This window comes from Gracilinanus agilis, chromosome 1 (assembly GCF_016433145.1).
Source record: "Gracilinanus agilis isolate LMUSP501 chromosome 1, AgileGrace, whole genome shotgun sequence".
In the NCBI taxonomy this organism is placed as follows: domain Eukaryota; kingdom Metazoa; phylum Chordata; class Mammalia; order Didelphimorphia; family Didelphidae; genus Gracilinanus; species Gracilinanus agilis.
Window position 1 is genome coordinate 799178697 of NC_058130.1, and position 17527 is coordinate 799196223.

Consider the following 17527-nt stretch of genomic DNA (forward strand, 5'->3'; position numbering starts at 1 on the left):
TCTCCAGGGCCAAGCTCGAAAGGGAAAGGAGAATTCCAGGGGGAGCGAGCTGACCAACCGGCCAGCTTTCTAAAAGGCCCGGCTGTGGGCCAGTGAGCCTGGGGCGCCCCGGAGAGCAAAACGCCCCCCCCCACCCACTCGGCCTTGTCCCCAGGAGCTCCCTCAGAAGCTGGCGCAGACACGAGCCTCCTTCTCTGCAAGTCTGGCCAGCAGCGGCCTGCCTCTTGCTGGCCCTTGAGACCCTCTTGCCCGGCCAGGCGCTCTCCACCAGACCACCCAGCCAGCTCCTGCAATCTAGAGGACATTTTCCTTACCAGGCCTCCCCCGTCAGAACCTGGTCTGGAGGGAAGAGCTCTCCAGTGACCTGGCCAGGCCCATCTTTTCTCAGTGCTCCGGACAAACTCCTTAAGACTCCAAGGTAGAGGGGGCAGCTAAGCAGCTCAGTGGATAGAGAGCCAGGCCTGGAGACAGACAGAAGGCCCTGGGTTCCAATCTGGCCTCAGACCTGTCCTAGCTGGGTGACCCTGGGCAAGTCACTTAACCCCCACTGCCCAGCTCTTAGCACTCTTCTGCCCTGGATTGATTCTAAGATGGAAGGGGAGGGTCCAGGGAAGAAGCCTCCCTCCCTCCCTCTCCTGGGCAGCCGAGACCATCAAAAGGAGAAGACGCAATGAGAAGGGCCTCGAGGCCCAGGCCAGCCGCAGTCCCTTTCCCCAACAAAGAACATCTCCGGCCCCGAGGCTCAATGTCTTATGGGCGAGCAGCTCCACGAGGGCTGAGGGAAGCCCATCCCTGAAGTGTCTGCTCTCTCACGGAGCTGAAGAGGGACCCTGCTGGCAACCCTGGGAGAGCTGCAGAGCACTGGGGGAGGTCCCAGCTGTTTGTGGAGAGGCAGAGGGTGGCAAAGCTGGCAGGGGGCTGGGCTGGGCATCAGGAAGAGCCGAGTTCAAACCCTCGCCCTGATTCTCTCTCCCAGGGGAGGGGTAAAAAGGAGAGGAAATAAATGCTCGTGAATTGGAAAAAGAGTCCATTAAAAAAATCCTCGGCTAAAGCATTACCTTCTAGATGGAGCCTTCCTGGATGCCCTTGGCTGGGCCTGCCCCCTGGCAGAGACACCCGCACCATCTGGCTGCTCCCTGAGGGCAGGGATGGTCTTCTCCTTTGGGTCTCTGCTGCCCTGGGGCCGAGCTCCGGGCATCCCAGCCCAGAATGCGCCCTTCTTCCCCAGCAGGCCCCTTAGGTCCCAGAAGGCTGGGGAGGCAGAACTGGGGGGAGTCTGGGCCTGCCAGAAGCATGGAGAAAGGGTCTACGACAGTGTCCGAACAGGATTAAGGAGGGGGAGAGGTTTCTCTCTAGTGCCAGGAAGTATGCAAAACGAGTGAGGGCACACTTCGGAGGCCCAGAGGCCTATGGGCCGGGGGTCCCCCCGCCAGGTCTGTGGAGCCATAGAGGGCGGCGACATTTCCCTGGTCAGCCCGAGAAGCAAGCCCTCGGGGGCCCGTGACCCCCGTTTTCCACTGGAGAAATCGAGGTCGGGTGACTCGTCTTCGGCACTCAGCTGGGCCGCAGGTGGCATTTGGAACCCAATCTCTCCTAAGTGCGGCCTGCGCTGCCCAGGCACACACCAGCTAGGATGCAGAGGGATGGCAAGGGCGGTGTTTACAGCCAGGACCTCGGCTGGCAGACGAGCCGGGGCGGGGGGAGGGGGGGGCACCAAGAGGCTTTTGGTGCTGCTCAGCCGGCTGTATCTGCAGTCAACGATCCAGGATGGAAGGGGGCAGAAGCACGCCTCGGGTCACAGTGTGGACGACCCAAAGGCTGCTCCCCCCCATTTCATCGCAGCTTGAGATGGCTCCTTCTGGGCCCTGAAATAAGGGACTGCGGGCAGAGGCCGGAGCTCAGGGGACCAGCGAAGATGTGGCAGCACCCGTTAGGCCTGGGCATCCTTTCTTGGCTGGGTCGGCTTTGCAAATGTCAAGAAGGCTCCCCAGAAGCCCAAGCAAAGGCCACAAGAAGCCTTCCGAAGGCCCTGAGCCCACTTTCTAAGAAGGAAGAAGGCCAGGCCTACCTCCGGGTCTCTCCTGAGGTCGGGGCCTGTCACTTGAACCTTTGTTCATCATCCCCCTCCCCTTCTGGGGGCTCCCCGAGGCCCGGACGTGGCCTGTGGCTCCGAGCGGCCAGTGCCCGGAATTCTCCCGTTAGAAGGGCCTCCCCAGTAACAACCACACCGAAACCACCCTCACGCACGATGGCAACAAAGGAGACGGGAACAGAAACGCGGCTGGTCGGCACCCTGGCCAAGGACCCCGGCATCCCCGCTCCCTGGAGGCCCTGGAGAACAAGGAGTCCAAGGGCTGCCTGGCAGGGAGGGACCAGCGATACGCTCAGAAGGGAAGGCAATCAGCAAAAGCAAAAGCAACCAGAAGGCCCAGAGAGAACAGGAGCCCACCAGCCGCTCTGCGAGGCCCAGGCCCACAGTGCTCGGGCCCCGAGCCCCCTCTTGTTTCGTCCCCCACTCTCTGATCCAGTTGCCGGCTGCCAGGCGCTCCGCTCAGAGGCAGGTTTGGCAGAAGGACTCCCAGAAGAAGAAGAAGCCCTCTGCCCATCTTGGGCAGCCCCCCACCCCCACCCCAGGCCACGCACAGAGCCACGAGAAGCTCCCCCAGCCAGGAGGAACTCAGATTTCCTGGGAGGCCGGCCTGCCTTGGCATGCTGTGGGAACGTCTGTGTAGGGACCCGCGAGCTCCCTTCAGGGGACGCCAGAAGACCTCCCACAGGGGAAAGGTGCGGAGGCAGGACTGGAACCCGGGACTTCTTATTCCCAGGCCCCACTGTCAAGGCGGTGAGGCACAGCCCCGGGGGGCCTGGCCGGGAGCTAAGCTGAGCCCCGGAGAGCCAGAGGAAGGGACGGTCAGCCCTGCCCTCAAGGGGCTCCGGCCCGGCACATGACCAAGGAGTGACGTCCAGAAGGGCAGGCTGGAACCACAGCAGGGGGCTTGACGAGATGAGCAGAGGCCACGGACGGGGATCCTAGAGGACTGAGGAACCACTGGCCTTGACTGAGCTGGGAAGCGGCAGCCCCGGGGCTGCGGGCACGAGTTTCCCACAACAGACTGGGACGGAGGTGGCCAGAGGCAGACCAATCCCCCTTTCCCGCCTCGTGTCCCACCAAAGTGGGGCCTCTTTACTGTTCCCGGTCCATGGCCGTCCATCTCCTGCCCACAGGGCTTTGTCCAGGCCATCCCCCATCTGCGCCTGGGAGCGTCCTTGACTTCCTTCCTCCAAAAGCGGGCTGCCTGGGCCCGAGCGCCTACAGGAAGCCTTTCTTGACCCAGCCTGCCTCACCCGTCCAAATGCCGGAACTGACTGTGGACATCTCAGCTCCTGAGCTGCAGAAGGACGGCAGGGACTGCTTCCTCTTCTGTCTGGCACACGGCGGGCACTATGTGCCCCCTCTTCTTTATCCACACAGGACCTTTGCAGGGCGCGCTCTCCCCCCGGCCTCATCTAGACCCCTCCGGGAACCAGTTCCACCCTACACGGTCCTCTTCGATGTCTCTAACCCACTCATCACAGCCCTGATTCCCAAGATGCCCCGCCAAGGCCCAGCCGGGCTCCCTCCCGCCTCCTGCTGCTGCCTGGCACCACGGGCTGATGTTACGACTGGGCCCTCCCCCTTAGCACAGCCCCTTTTCCGAACCCTCTCGTGAATGTGTGTCTCCCCCCAGCCCCGATCTCCTCCTGCCTCTCTGGCTGCTCCTTCTCCGCTTAGCCCAAGTCAAACTAGGAGTGCCGCGGCTCCTCCCGCCTTGGGAGAGAATCTCATTGGCTACCCAGGATCCCCGAATCAGCCCGACCCCGACAGTTCTCCAATTTGCCTCCCAGCCCTCACTTGCAGCTCTGCCTGCCTCCTGGACTCTCCAAAGGGGAACATTTCCTCTTTCCCTCCTTCCAGACTTCTCTGTTGCTGTGAAGGGCCTCCGGGCTCAGCGTCTTCCTGTCACCATCACTGCTCTCTGCCCATTTCCAATCTGGGGCCGAGGCCTACTGACTTCAGCTTCCTGTCATCTCCCACTCCTCACCTCCCACCTGCATTACTGCTACAGCCTGCTGGGTGCAACCGCGGCGAGAGTGCCACCTTGCAAGCTCCCTGGGCGGGAGGTGCTGCTATTATCCCCATTTCACAGAGGAGCCATTTGCCAGGGGCCCCATAGCTAGCAAGCGACTGAGGCCGAGTCTGAATTCAGACCTCCCTGATGGCAAGGCCAGAGCTCCATCCACCGTACCACCAAGCTGCCCAAGCCTCTCCCCCTCCCCTCCTACCCGACAAACCCCAGCAGCTCCCTAACTAAGGCCTCTAGGACCAAAGAGCACCCCGCCCCCGACTCCTACCTGCCCTTCCTCTGGGCTCTCCCCCACCATGAGCCCGGCCACCTCCACGTCCCAGCTTTCCCGACGCTCCCAATTTCTCCTGTCTCCGGCCTGGCTGTGTGACCGTCCGCTCCTTACAGGCCGGCCCGGCTTCTGTTCTTTGGAAGCTCTCCAGAGCGTGGCACAGTGTCTGGCCCAGAATCAAGAAAACCTCCGCACCAAGGAGAAAGCGGATCATCTTCATAAGAAACACGGGCCGGGTGGAGCAGTGGAGAGAGCCTGGGAGAGGGGCCTCCCCCGACCCCATTCTGGCCCCAACACCCAGGACACACTGCCAGGCTGACAACTCTGGTCCTGCTTATTCCTTTCCTGGGCCTCCAGGAGAGCAGCTCCAAAGGGCTCCAATGCCCAGCGAAGAAGGAAGGAGGGAGGAAGGAAGGAGGAAAGGAGGGAGGGAGAGGGAAAGAAAGGAAGGATGGAAGTAAAGGAGGGAGGGAGAGAAGAAGGAAAGGCGGAAGGGAGGGAGGGAAAGAGGCAAGGAGGGAGGGAAGGAGGGAAAGAGGAAAGAAGAAAAGGAGGGAAGAAGGAAGGGAGGGAAAAAGAAAAGGAGGAAGGGAGGGAAAGAAGAAAGAAGGAAAGGAGGGAAAAAGAAAAGGAGGAAGGGAGGGAAAGAAGAAAGAAGGAAAGGAGGGAAGAAGGGAAGGAGGAAGGGAGGGAAAGAGAGGAAGGAAGGAAGTGAGGGAGGGAGGGAGGGAAGGAGGGAAGGCATTCTAACTGAAGCCACGAAAGCCAGAACGTGATTCACCTCCTACAGAGTCCCCACCAGCAGCACCCAGGAATGGGGCAATGCCAAGATGGCCCCACTATGCTGACTCACTGGGGTGACCCTGGCAAGTCACTGACAGGCCCCTCACAGCTATGCCTCAGAGCGTCTACCTGCCAGCTGCTGCTTCTGACAAACCGAGGCCAGCTGGAGGAAAGGCCTGCTGTTCACACAAGGGAAATAATGCTCCCGTATCCCCTGGAGCTGGGGGGGGGGGGGGTTCCCACCCCCTCCTCTGGCACTCTGCCAAGGGGGCAGCACAGACAGAATCACTGTTTTAAACCCGCAGCTAGAAAGGAAGTCGGTTATAATGAAATCGCTAACAAAACAATCCCAAACAAAATAGAAGCTTCTGGCACTCCGGGGCTCACACTGGCGTAAGGACTGCCCAAGGGAGGAAGGTCCCTCTCCCAAAGCAGGCTGGCACCACCTCGGTCTAGAAAAGAGGCAAAGGGGGATGGCTAGGTGGCTCAGTGGCTAGAGAGCCAGGCCTAGGGATGACCCTGGGCCAGTCACCGGACCCCCCCCTCCTCTTCTGCCTCGGAACAGATCCTCATCCTGAGGCAGAGGGTGAGGCCTTCTAAAAAGAAGAAATGAACCCGATGGCCTCGAGCCCAGTCCAGAGGGCCTGATCTGATCCCTGCCCAGGCCCTGCAATGCCAAGCATCCAGTCAGTCCTGTCCTGCTTGCATCTGAGGGTGTGCCAACGACTCAGCAGCAGCCTCGTGCAGGGCGCTGGCCCCTCCCTTGGGACAGAGAGGGGAAGGGGCTGCCGCGGGGAGCCGGAGTCCTGGAGCAGGCCAGCCCCGACTCACTCGCCCTCATCTCTCCCAGCCCGCCGCGAGCTGCCCAAACCAAGTCAGCTCCGCTCTCCCCAGAGGGGCCATCCTGGCGGGCCCCAAGCCACAGAGGCTCGAGTGGGCACGGAAAGAGAGTGAGTCAGTGAGGCCAGCCGAGCCCCCTCAGCCCATCCTGTCTGAGGAGCCAAGCTGGCAGCTGGGCCTTCTGACCCCTTCCTGGCCCTCCCCCGCCTCTGGCACACACCCTCCTGCTCTGACCAGCTTCCTCGGCATTTCCGGCAGCCTCACTGGCTGCCCTGCAAGCCCCAAATCAAGGCCTGCAAGTCTACTTCCTGTCCTGACAACAAGCTTGGGGCCGAGTCAGGCCCGCTCTGAGCCTGGGAGCCTGGGAGCCTGGCCTTCCCACAGACACGGACCCCAAGCCCGGGCTGCTGGGCTGGCCGAGTCTCAGGCCCGGGCCTCTTCTTCAGCTCCAGCTCGGACCCGAGCAGGATTAGACCAGAGTGGCCTGGGGCCAGCCAGCGTCAGGCTCAGAACCGCCCCCCAAAGTCACTTCGGACCCCACTTTAACCGGCCCGAGCCCAGACGAAACCAAACGCAAGATCTGAGAATGCCAAGGAAGGGCTCCGATTTCCTAAGAGCCCGGGCCCCGGGCGCCTCCCTGCCCCACATGCCACTCTGGGCCGTGAGCAAGGCTCGCCCACTAGGGGGAAGCGGGGCCCCCCTTCCCAGCTTCACGGAGCAGCCAACGGTGCCCGGAAAGAGGGCACAGCCGCTCTTTTCTGCAAACGCCAGCTTCCCCGAGCAACGAGCTGATAGAGGGAAGAGAGGAAGATAGTATCCGAGGCTGCTCGGGGCCCTCCTCCATCTCCAAATGCCAACGTGATGCCAACGCCTGGCCTTGAAGACGCAGCCTCCCTGGCACCAGGCCCCAGCGGTCTCCCTTCTCCCTGTACACAAAGCCAGCAGAAGGGAGCCCCACCGGTGGTTCCGGGGGTGCGAGAGTCCGCTGAGCCAGCAGGCCCTCCTGGAGGAGCCCCTCCACACCAAAGCCTGGCAGCCGCTCGGGGCCTCCCACGGAGGCGAGGGGGCTGCGGGGATGCCCAAGAAAACCCTGCTAGAACACAGGGCAGGGCAGAAACGGAGAAACCAAGAGAAGCCAAAGAGCCTTAGTATCCATGCAAGTCCCCCGGCCAGGAGCGGCGGGCAGAGGGGCCTGGGGGGAGGCTGGGTTCACCTGGCCGCTCTTCAGCCCTGTTATCGGACCAGCTAGACCAGGATGTCAGGGTTCCATGGAGGGGTTTGAAAACATTCCAGTCTGCTCGGTTCCTCTCTCGTCGGCCGCCTTCTGCTCTACCCTTTACACACAGGATTCTGGGACGCCCCCCTCCCCCCTTCCCAAGGCTTCCAGGGAAGAACCCTGAGTTGGACTCGGACAGCGACCCAGAAGAGACCAGACGAGGGTCTGAGGTGGGGGATGGTCAACGTGAGGGGAGACAGGAAAGGACACGCGGGCAGCAGCTCAGGGGCACTGAGGACCCAGCCAAGGTGTTGGGGGGGCATCGAGGCAGACACTCGCAGAGAGCCCCGCCCCCCCCCCGAGGGAGGGGGGGTTGACAAGTCCACAAATAACTCTAGTGGTCAAGAAAGGGAAGAGCTGGTCCAGCTTGAGGCGGCGGCCGGAAGATGGCTGTTAACGGGGGAGGAAATGCAAGCCACCACCCTGGTTCGGGAGGCCTTCGTCCCCCGGCCCCAGGCTTCTGGTCGCTCGTCTCCACGCCATAGCCCAGCTCTGCCCCATGTGGCTGTCCCGGTCACCGGACCCCAGGGGCACCCATTACCTCTAGGACCCTGTATCGCTGTCGCAGCTCAGCTCTGAAAGCCCTTTCGTGGGCTGGCCCCAGCTGAGCTTGGCAGCCTCCCTTCTTCCCCCAGCGATGCTGCTCTTCCTAGTACAGGGGCAGCTAGATGGAGCATTGGGCCTGGACCCAGGAGGCCCTCAGTTCAAATCCAGCCTCGGTCATTTACTAGCTGCATAACACCGGGCAAATCTTTTGTGTTGCAAGACCGTTTCTGCCTCAGTTTCCTCATACGGCCCCTGCCTCCCAGGGTGGTGCTGGGGATCAAATGAGATAGCTGTAAAGCCCTCGGCATAGTGCCTGACCCACAGGACGCGCTACAGAAACATCAGCATCAGCCTTGCCCCCAGAGCAGCGGGAGCCCGCCCTCCTGCAGGAAGCCCTTCCTGATGCGGCCTCTCTGCGGCCACCTTAAGCTTCCCCGTCTCGAGGTTCACTGGCAGGTGCTTGGGGCGCTCCAAGGGAAGCTCCTCGCCGCTGGCTTCTCTGTCCTCGTAGCCCAGCGCCTGGCACCTAGCAGGGGCCTAAGGAGTGCTTCGGGCCTGACTGGCTGAATCAAAAGACTGCCTTCACGGAGAAGAGGGCTGAGCCAGGGCTGAGCCAGGGCTGCAAGGGATCCTGCCGGTTCCTACTGATCGAGTGGGGGGGGGGATCGGTGTCTGCAAAAAGAACCCAGGAAAGGCAGTGCCAACTCGGGCTGAGTCGAGCCACCCTGTGTCTGCCAGGGACGGAGGGAGTACACGTGATCTGTGCTGCTGGGACAGCCAAAGCCGGAGTCCCGGGCATGTCCTTGAATGCCCCACCTGTACTCGGAGAAGTACGAGGTGGCCACTGAAGGCAGCAGGCCAGGGTCAGAGGCACAAAGAGACGCCGACAGAGCGTGGCGATGGGAAGGGCGCTGGACTCGGGGTCAGAGAACCTTGAGAACCAAAGTTCCGATCGCACGCCTGGCACCTGCGGCGAGGCCGCCTCCCTAAGCCTCAGTGTCCTTCTCTGTAAAACGGGAATGCCCAAGTTTGCTGATGCATTTCAGAGGGTCGCTGTTAGAAACCGGCCTACACCTTCGCAGGCTGTGGAAACGCGATCTCTTAGCACCTCCCTCCAGAGCCAGTCCACTGGCTAGCCGGCAGCAAGAAAATGGGAGGCTGGCCAAAACCCTGCGGAGCTGCGGCTGCCGGCCTCCTCCGGCTTCTCCAGGCCAGCTCTACAGGCAACTGCCGATGGCCTCCCTCCCGGGGAGCCCCCAACGTCCATTTCTATCAGAGAAGCAAAGAAGCTTGTTTTCACGGCTTCCCCTTTCTAACACAGTGACTTGTATTAGACGCCGTCTGAAGTAAGGCATGGCCAGTCGGCAGCTCTCATCAATCGCAGCTCACTCCTCACTGACAGCCCATCTCCTAGGGCCACACCTTCGCCCCCGCCCACTGTGGTAGCTGGCTGGGATGCTCCCTCCCCCTACCTGTGCCCCTCAGATCCTGGCTTCCTTCCAAGCTAGGCCCAAACACCAGCTCTCCCCTCGGGCAGGACCTTCCCGGTCCGTCCCTGGCGGTAGCTATGCTGGAAGAGAGGAAGCCCCTTGAAGGCAAGGCCTTCCGCTTTTGTCTTTGTCCCCGCCAGGGCGCAGCAGGCCCTTCATAAGCCTCTGCTGTCCCAGGTGAACACTTGCTAGTCCAGGCTGACTTCCTTGCCTGGAATAGTTTATGTGGAGAGCCTCGACTTCGGCAGGGTGGAAATTTTCTTGGCCCTCAACAGGCCCCGTCCCAGACCAAGGGCCACAGTGCCCATGGCAGCACCCGACTGGAAACAGCTGGGGATGCTGCTGCTTAAATAAGGAACAAGCCTAAATCTTTATTAAGGGAACTATAATATGCCAGGCACTGGGGGGGGGGTGCGTAAAGAGGCCACGGGTGGGCCCTCCCGCAGCCCAGGAGCTCTCAGTCATCAGAGGATGAATAGGGGACGATGAATGGAACCAAGGGAAGGCCTAGGCCTCTGGGGGGTTGGGGAGGTCTTCCAGGGAAAGAGAAGGCCTTCGTTGGACTTCAAGGAAGCTAAGAGGGTCGGGTGTCAAAGAGTTCCCAGACTGAGGAAGGAGCAGAAAAATGGAGGAGCAGCGAGTTCCTAAACAGGCCTGGAGACTAGGAAGGTAGCAGAGGGAGGTCGGGAAGGGCTTGGAACACCAGAAGGAAGAGCCTGAAGGAGGAGGGGCGGGGGCGGGGAGGGATCCAGTGCGACCTGTGCAGGGAAATCACCTGGATGGAGCCTGGCCCAGGGGGAGAAGGTGGGGGGGGGGGAGGGTTAGAGAGGGAGAGGCTGAGCACAAGATGTCTCCTGGCCGGAGGTCAGCAGGGAGAGGGTCATTAAATCCACGGCAGCCCATGAGATCGCTGCGGGAAGGGGGGGACCCCCGCGGTCACAGGGGGGGATCTGGGAACCGAGAAGGAGGAGACAGGCTGGCGGTAGAGACAAACGCAAGCCAAGCTGGAGGCCCGGCCCCCTCCCCCCCCCCGGACCAGGTCTGTCTGGGACCAGGTCACCTTGGGGGGTGCGTCCTCGGCCTTCTGCAGGGCCCTCTCACTGACCTCACGGCCAAGAGCATGCAGCCGACCCCGCGTGCGTCCCTACAGAGCCGACCTCTAGGTCTGGGCCGGTTCCTGCCCACTCAGGGTCAGCCAAGCCGAGCTTGCTGACCCCTCAAGCCCCCTCTCCCCGCCCCCGGTCACTTCTCCCTCCAGCCTAGACGACGACTTGGGTCATGAGTGGGGGAGATCCCCGCTGAGCAGGAGGCCTCCCAGTACCCCCGGCCTCTCCGCCTCCGTCCCCCCCGGAGCGTGTGCAAGTTCTCGCCCGCGGACTGGCACGGGAGGAGTCGAGATCGCCTCGGTGGCGCCCTGGGCCTGCCTCGGTTTTCCCAGAGCCAGGAGACCACGCATCGCAGAACGTGGCCCACGCGAGCCCGTGCGTGGGCTGCCGGCCCCGCACCCGCGCCCACGCCCCGGGGATCCCAGGCAGTCCGGAGGTGGCGGCGGTGAGGAAGGGAGGCCGGACTGGAGCTGGCCAGATTGACCCCCGCCTCCCCCGCAACCACAGCCAGAGCTGCCGCGGAAGTCGCTACCGGAAGCGGGGCCTCCTTCCTGCTTCCTGCTTCCGCGCGCCCCCGCGTCCCCCGTGCGCCCCCACCTGCCGCAACTTGCTCCGCTTCCGCCTCCGCCTCCGTAGGCGCTGTACTCTGGGCCGCCCGCGGAGATCCGAGCCCGGGGCCCCGCCTGAGCTCCGGACCGATCGGCGACGAGCGACGGGCGATAGGAGAAGCAGCAGCTACGCCCGCAGCCTGTCAGTAGCCGCCTGTCAGCGCCACCGACCCCGCCCCGACGTCACCACGGCGTCATCGTACGTCACCGCGCCCGCCAGGACGTCATGTGACGGCCGCCGCCCGGAAGCTGGGGGCGAGGCCCAGAAAGGAGACCTGAAGAGACCGGAGGGCGAGGGGGCGGGGCCTGGACGGAGGAGGGGCGGGCCCAGAGAGGAGGGCTGAGGGGGACGCGAGGGGAGAGGGGGCGGGGCCTGAGAGGAGAACTGTGGAAGGTGGAGACCGCGTCTGTGCGGGCGGAGGGGCCGGCCGAGACCTGTCCGGGCAGCGGGTGGGGCTCGGCAGAACTACCCCAGAGTGCTCTCGCTGTGAACTCGGGGATTCGGGCTGCCGGGAGGGGCACTCCCTTCACCGGCGCAGGTAGACGTGTGCCCTGGCATTCGCCGAGGCCATGCGACCCCCCAGGGTCACCCAGCCAGGAGGTGTCGGAGCCGGGCTTGCTTAGGGTCAGAGCCCGGGACGGGGCCACGCCTGGACGCACCGCTGAGAAAATGAAGGAAATTCGTTGGACTTGTGGCTCCGGTTCTCCGTCGTCCTGCATCCCGGGGCCGGCTGGAGCTGCCCATTGTAGCCGCTGACTTTTGGCCTTCGAGGAGTCAGAAAAGTCACCTCCAAACTGGCCTTGCCCAGCGATCGCCCTGAGAAAGCTCCTCCCTGGAGCAGTGGGACAGCCTGGATGGCCCCCCCTCCCCCCAGCACTGTGGGGCCCTCAGCCTAGTCATCTTGTCAAGGGGAAGCCCAAGGGGATGCCTACTGAGGCCAAACAGCAGCTTTTTTTTTTAACCCCTCACCTTCCCTCTTGGAGTCAATACTGTGTATTGGCAGAAGAGTGGTCAGGGTAGACCATGGGGGTCAAGTGACTTGCCCAGGGTCACCCAGCTGGGAAGTGCCTGAGGCCAGATTTGAACCCAGGACCTCCCGTCTCTAGGCCTGGCTCTCCATCCACTGAGCTACCCAGCTGCCCCTCAAACACCAGCTTTTGACCGCCCCCACCAGTCTATTTCTCTTTAAGAGTCAGGCAGCAGACTCAGTGCTTTAGCAAAGGCATTTATTGGAATTCCAAGAGCCACAGCTACAAAGGACTTCTCCCATCACCAGGAGTTAGATGTCCCACAGACCCACTTCCACCCCGGAGGGAAGGGGCAGAGAAGGCTTGAACTTTACCCACACAATGGGAGGAAGGCATGCACAGAGGGCAGCTCCCAACTCCGATGCCCCTTGTCACCTGAAAGCAAGGCCACGGGGCCCAGCTGAGGCCAGTCCGGGAGAGGAAAGGAAGGGAGCTTTCTCTTCTCCCACCTCCCCCCAGGAGCAAGCGTGTCAATGAAGCCGGGGAATTCGGCAGGGAGCCATTTTCATAACTAAACTTCTCAAAGGAAACAATGACTGCCATGATCATCAAGCCGCTGAAAAGCTAGAGAGCCTCCATGGCTGGGTAGGCAAGGACTTGGGAGGAGCTTGGGCAGTACAGGCCTAAGCATACCTTCTGAGGGGAGCATAATGAGGCCATTGGGCTGGTTGAGCCATTTTGGATGGAAATGGAGAAGTTCCTGATCTTCCTATGAACCCTTCCCCTATCTCCTCTTTACTGTCAAGGGCACGCTCCCCTCCTCCCTCTCCCCCAGGCTCCCAACCAGGATCCATCCTGGACTCCTCGCTCTTTCTCACCCCCAGATGCAATATGGTGCCAAGGCCTGACCATTTAACCTCTGAAGCATTTCCTGAATACTTCCTCCTTCCCCTTCTCTCCTCTGATCCTGCCCCAAGCCTGGTGCAGGCCCTCAGCACCTGATTCCCTGGAGTATAGCTGCCGGAGGCTCTGCTTGCCTCCAGGCTCTCTTCTTCTGCAGTCCATCTGACATTCAGCCACCCAAGGGGTTTCTTAAAGCATGAGCAGGTCTGCTATGTCACCCCCTACTCAACAAACTCCATTGGCACTCTCTCTCTCTCTCTCTGCTTGGCTCGGCCTTCAAAGCTCTTCATGACCTTGTTCCCCCCACCCCAACCTCTCCAGTCTCCTTACACCTCACTCTCCAGTACGTACTCTTCCATCCAGTGACACCAGCCTCCTGGAATTTATACAAGATACTGCATCATCTGAGGCAGTCAGGTGGTACAGTGCACAGAGAGTTGGGCCTGGAGTCAGGTAAGACCTGAGTTCAAATGTAGCCTCGCACACTTATTAGCTGTGTGACTTTGGACAAGTCACTTCCCTTCTACCTTAGTTTCCCCAAATGTAAAATGGGGATCATACTAGCACCTACCTCACAGGGTTGTTTTAAGAATCAAATGTGATATTTGTAAAGGATTTAACATTGTCCCTGGCTCAAAACAGCAACCAAATTGTGCTTATTCCTTTCCCTGATGATGTGGGCATTTCCTCTGGCTCGCCCCACCCTCCCATGCCTGGAATGCTCTTCCTCTACATCTGCCCCTGAAGCTTCCTTCTGTCCCTCAATGAGAAGCCTTCTCTCTGCCCTGTGCTCCCTCTGCTGATTCCCCCTTGTTATCCCATCTGGATCTTCTTTTCACATGGCTGTTGGTGTATTGGCTCCCTCATTAGACTGTGAGCTCTTAGACAGACCAAGGGCTGCTTGTTCCCTTCCCCTTCTTTGTACTGTGCCTAGCATAGACACAGGAAGGAAACACACATTTATTAAATACTTACTATGTGCCTGGCACTGTGCTAAGGGCTTTACAAATATTATCTCATTTGATCCTGTTAAGAATAATATTGATATAGATGGATATATTCAAAAGTATTAATAGTTTATTACAATCCATATTGTTAATTAAGAAAGCCATGTGCCTGCTACGATCTAATTCAAAATGCCCCGCCATACCTCTTGCTGCTTTGTAGGAAAGAGAACGTCCCAATCAAGTTCAGAGACTTTATACCTCTGTCTCTGTAATCATGCTTCCTGCCCACCTGCATTACACAAGAGGAATCATGGGAAATGTAGTTTTCAAGTCCCCTAAATGTCCACAGGAGATTTATACCATGGACCTCAATATTATTAAGATCAAGGACCCCAAATTTCCAATATCACAATCCTGGGAGATCAGGTTGTCATCATCCCCATTTTACATTGAGGACACTAAGGCAGACAGGCTACGTGACTTGCTCAGGGTCTCATAGCTAGACACATCCTGAGGTTAGACTTGAAATTTCAGTCTCAGCCTGGGGCCACTCTCGTTTCTTGGCTGATTGACAGCCACAGCCACATCTAAGTTTTGTCTTGGGGTGGGGGTGGGAGGGAGAAAGTCATCTCTTGGCTCAGCCCAAGCCTATCCCCATGCCAGCCCCAAGCAGAGCCCCTTTGGGCAAAGAGGCCCCCTGGGGGACTTCCATCTTCCACTGTATCTCCAGGGGATTGGGTTGATTCATAGTAAGCAATGGCATGCCATCAGCCCTCTCTGACCACCCAGTCTCCAAACACTGGTTGCAATGAGAAGACTATCACTACCTCCCTCTATGACCCCTGGGGAGTGGGAGCTCTTACTAGCTCATCTCTGAGGGGTCCCGTTGAGTTCCAGAATTCAGTGAGTTTCCTGTGGTGGTCCAGTGACGGCACCAGGCATGTGCCCCCAGTGCTGCCCACCCTCCGGGTTCTCTCTGGTGACTCCCTCAGGTGCTCTCCCTTTTTCCGCTTCCTCTCAGGGAATGGAATCCGAGGATCTCGCCTTCCTCTACAGAACTCAAAAGACTTGGGTGGGAGGAAAGCAAGCTGGCCAGCGAGGGGGCTTCAGTTCTTAGGGACGCGGCTGCTCTGTTTTTACTGGTCTTTGAGTCTTCTGTACCAGTGCTAGAAACGGCGATGCTCAGAGCGACAGATTTGTTTAGGAAAGAGGCTTCACCTCCAAAGGCCACTGTCCCACAGAGAAGGGTAAACCCCGATTCTCCCCTCCCCCTGCCACACATTCAGCTCCCAGGAGTTTGCCTCAGCTTCCCAAGGCCGCTCTGTACCCTCGCCACACCTGCCTGTAGGCCAGATAGTGATGGCAAATGGAAAGGAAAAAAGATAAATTCATTTTAGAGCTTGGAAAGTAAGAAGAGATGAGAGACGCCTCTAAGGGGACTGATGGAGGCCACGGAGATCCCTGAGAAATCGGCATGGACCATTACTGATCCAGTGACAAGGCAATGGAGCCTTGGGGCAAGGATGAGTTGGGACAGTGGTCAGTGAGAGCCTGGTGAGGTCACAAGCATTGGTTGGGTACAGGGTCCATACACAGGTGTGGTGGTGATGGGGGAATTCTCAGGCTTATCCTGTCTCCTTCCTTCCTTCGAGTGTACAGTCAGCAGAGTCAATAAACACTGATTCAACTCCTACTCTGTGCCAGCACTATGCTAAGTCGGATGGTACTGAGGAGGCTAGATGGCTAGCAGTGCCAAGTGGGAAGGCCAGTCTGGTTGGAGCACAGAGGGGGAAGCTGAATGGCTACAGCCAGGAGCTGGCTTTTGACCCTCAAGGGAAGCAGGAGGCCTGGGCCTGGGCGAATTGGAGTCTGACGGAAAGATCTGCAGCTCAGTGGTACTTTGGCATATAAGAATTAAAATAAGAATTAAAAATGATAAAGGCTGCTATAAATATATAAATTAGTATTTTAATTAAAGCCATGTTGATAGATAAAATCATTAGACCACGCGCTTGTAAGCATTCAAAACTGCCGCCTCCATACTGCCTCCTAACCAAGCCCTACTCGCCAAAGAAGAGAGAGCTTGCTGGCAAAAGCGCACTCCCTCCTAACCCACGAGATTTAAGCGCTCCCCTGCGTCAAGACGTCGGAAACGGAAACCCGTTGGACCATGTTGGATCACGGGAAATGTAGTTTTATACATTTCCCAGATTCACTTGTTACAGGCAGATGAGTGAAGAAGGGACTGGCACGAGGCTGCCACAAAAACAAGGTGCGGCTGGTTGGTTGGTGGTGGTTGGAGTCCTTCCTACTCGAGAAAGACCAAGATGGCATTGTTGGGGAGGTCTTTTGACTTGGGCAGAAATTGAAGTGAAGTGAGGCAAAATGGCACAAAATCATCAGCCTCCCTCTCTCTTCCAGTCACTGAACATGAATGCACTGCTGGTGGAGTTGTGAACTGATTCAACCCCTCTGGGGGGCAACTTGGAGCTCTGCCCAAAGGGCTCTTAAAAGCCTGCAGCCACACCACTGCTCGGTTTGTACCCCAAAGAGATGATAGAGAAAAAGACTTGCACAAAAATACTTATAGCTGTGCTCTTGGTGGGGGCAAAAAGCTGGAAAACGAGGGTATTGGTTAAAACCAGTGGAAATGCGTGTCAGTGATGGGGAGGGGATGGGGGGACCGAAGGGGAGAGTAAGAACATGAATCGTGTAACCATGGGAAACTTTTCTAAAAAAATAAAATTTAAAATACAGCAGAGTAACTGAAATCCAGGGGCAGGACGAGGTGTTGTGAGGAGGATTACTTAGTTACCACTTAGGAGAGAGAGCAGGAAGGGCTGGAGAATTCCACATGGAATGGGGAAGCAGGAAGTGGCTTTGCTCTCTGAGACGGACTCCATGGTGGTGGGGACAAGCTGTAACTGCCCCTGGGAGACCTCAGAGCTGGTGGAGCTGCACCCTGACTCCCTGGGATCCTGGAGAGCGGTGAAGGTTAGAAGCAGAAGACATCGATCCTGCAAGACAGCACTGAGTAGGGGAGTGGCCTGCGATCTGCTGGACGGCTTGCAGACTTCTCTCCCTACCTGGCTCCTTTGGCTCATCAGTTCCGGAGGAGTTGGCTCCTGGCATCCTGTAACATCTCTGGACTCTGCTGTGAGGACTCCCACTCCAGGCCTGCTATTCTCTGGGCCCTGCCTGGCTTAGGTCTCAGATGAGTGTAGATAAGTCCCTCCCCTGACCCTGTGGTTTGCCCTCAGTCTGGAAGTGTAGAAACCCCCATTCCCGTCCTTTAGACCAGAGTTCCCTTCATTCAGTTTGTTATAGACTCTCGCCTTCTGCCTGCTAGTCCCCGTAGGCCCTTGCCTAGAAGGTGCAGAGTGACAGTTGGGGCCTGACTGCCACTTCTGTTAACAGGTACCTCCTTAGCAGCTAAGCCCGGCCTCCCTGGACCTTGTGTGGTCCTGCCTTCTGGCATTCCCGTCTCCCTCCCACCCCACAAAATAATATTTAAGGCAACAACCCTGCTTATCCCCCCTGATACTGGGAATGGCCTGGGATGCAGCAGGTGACCCTGGCCTCTTCGACGGCTGACCAAGCTCTAAAGGCTCCCCTGGGGGACGCCTTCCTGATGGGCTGGTTTGCCCGCCTGCCCAGATGGTTT